The sequence below is a fragment of the Hipposideros armiger genome, unplaced genomic scaffold (genome assembly GCF_001890085.2).
Source record: "Hipposideros armiger isolate ML-2016 unplaced genomic scaffold, ASM189008v1 scaffold_7, whole genome shotgun sequence".
In the NCBI taxonomy this organism is placed as follows: domain Eukaryota; kingdom Metazoa; phylum Chordata; class Mammalia; order Chiroptera; family Hipposideridae; genus Hipposideros; species Hipposideros armiger.
Genome location: NW_017731357.1, coordinates 1,824,465 through 1,826,925, shown reverse-complemented (window position 1 = coordinate 1,826,925; position 2,461 = coordinate 1,824,465).

The window sequence follows — 2,461 nt, the reverse complement described above, 5'->3', positions numbered from 1 at the left end:
CTGGCCACTCACGGTATCCCATGGCAACCCACTGCAGCAGGGGCTGCAGCCTACACTGTCACCGGTGACTGACAGCAGTCCAGCTCCAGGTTGAGCTGTTGTTCAGCATCTTAGCTGTAGAGGGAAGTGTCACTGGCCCTCATATGTGGGATCTGAACCGGGGCCCTCTGGCGTCCCAAGACAGCTCTTAATCAACGCGCCACTCGGCCGGCCCCCTAGCTAAAGTTCTGTCAGTCTTGTTTCTCTTTTCAAAAAGCCAGCTCTGAGTTTTATTGATCTTCTCTATAGTTTATCTGGTCTCTATTTCATTTATTTCTGCTCTGATTTTTATTTCCTTTCTTCTGCTAAATTTGGGCTTAGCTTGTTCTTTCTTTCTAGTTCCTTTATGTGTAAATTTAGGTTGTTTGAGATCTTTCTTTTTTCTTAATGTAGACATTCATTACTGTAAACTTCTCTCATAGAATTGCTCTTGCTGCATTCCATAAATATTGTTATGTTGTGTTTCTATTTTCATTTGTTTCAAGATACTTTTTTATTTTCCTTTTTATGTTTTTCTTTGACCCATTGGTGGTTCAGGAGTGTTGTTTAATTTCCACACATTTATGAGTTTTTCAGTTTTCTTCCTGTTATTGATTTCTAGTTTTATACTGTTGTGGTCAGAGAAGATACTTAGTATGATGCTGATCTTCTTAAATTTGCTAAGACTTTTTTGTGACATGTTATATGACCTATCCTGGAGAATTTTCTGTGTGTGCTTGAGAAGTATGTGTATTCTCATGCTGTTGGATGAAATATTCTGTAAATGTCTGTTAGGTCCCTTTGGTTTAGGGTCTGGTTCAAGTCCAATGTTTCCTTGTTCATTTTTTTTGTTTGACTTACCTATCCATTGTTGAAAGTGAGGTATTTAATTCTCTGCTACCATTGTATTATCTATTTCTCCCTTCATATCTGTTAGTATTCGCTTAATATATTTAGGTGCTCCAATATTGGCTGCATATATATTTACAATTGTTAGATCTTCTTTTTTGTTTTGTTTTGTTTTGTTTTTAGCTGAGCCATCCTGCCACCTGTTGGCAGCTCAGCGGCTGCTCAGCTCGGGCCGGACTCGAACTGCTGTTGCTCAGAGCTCAAACCTTTGAGCGAGCTCTTAACCTACTGAGCCACTTGGCCAGCCCTCAATTGTTATATCTTCTTGATGAGTTGACCTCTTTAACGTTATATAATGACCTTTGTTTGTTGTCACCATTTTTGGCTTAAAGTCTGTTTTGTCTGATATAAGTACAGCTACCCTTGCTCTATTTTAGTTTCCAATTGCATGGAATTTCTTTTCCATCTCTTCACTTTGAGTCTATGTGTGTCCTTAAAACTGAAGCGAGTCTATTGTAGGCAACATATACTTGATTCTTTTTCTTTTTTATTTCCAGCCACTTTATGACTCTTGATTGGAAAAGTCAATTCATTTACATTTGGAGTAACTATTATTATTTTTTCAAATGAAAGAAAGAACTCATGATTTATTTTTTTAAGATTTTATTGGGGATTTGGGGGAGGGAACAGTGTTGGGGATTTGGGGTAGGGAAACATTGTGTTTTTCCAGGACACATTAGCTCCAAGTCGAGTTGTTGTCCTTCAATCTTAGTTGTGGAGGACACATGCTCAGCTCCAAGTCCAGTCGCCGCTTTCAATCTAGTTGCAGGGGGGTGCAGCCCACCATACCATGCAGGAGTCAAACCAACAATCTTGCTAAGAGCACATGCTCTAACCAACTGAGCCATCCGGCCGCCCAATGGCAGCTTGCGGCTGCTCAGCTCAAGGTGCTGTGTTCAATCTTAGTTGCGATGGTGGAATCTTAGTTCCACCATCCCATGCGGGAGTCGAACTGACAACCTTGTTGTTAAGAGCATGCATTCTAACCAAGTGAGCCACCCAGCCACCCATTGGCAGCTCAGCTCAGGCACAGCTCACACTCTAACCAACTGTGCCACCCAACCAGCCCTGGAATAATTATTGATAGGTAAAGACTTACTAATGCCATCTTATTAATTGTTTTCTGGCTATTTTGTAGTTCCCTTGCTCTTTTCTTCCTCTGTTTCTGCCTTCATTTGTGAATTGATGATTTTCTATAGTGGTATGCCTTGATTCCCTTCCCTTTATTTTTTGTAATCTTCTATAGGTTTTTGCTTTGTGGTTACCATAAGACCTATATAAAACATCTTATAGATATAACACTCTATTTTGTGGTGATAACAACTAAATTTCAATTGCAATAAACTACTCTTTCATTCCTCTTTTTATACTTTTTATTTTATTTTTAAATTTATTTCTCCCCTCATGGTCTTTTTTTTAATTAAAATTTATTGGGGTGACAATGGTTAATAAAATTACATAGGCTTCAAGTGACTCAAAGTGAATCAAAGACCTAAACATAAGACCTGAAATAATAAACTGTATAGAAGAAAAC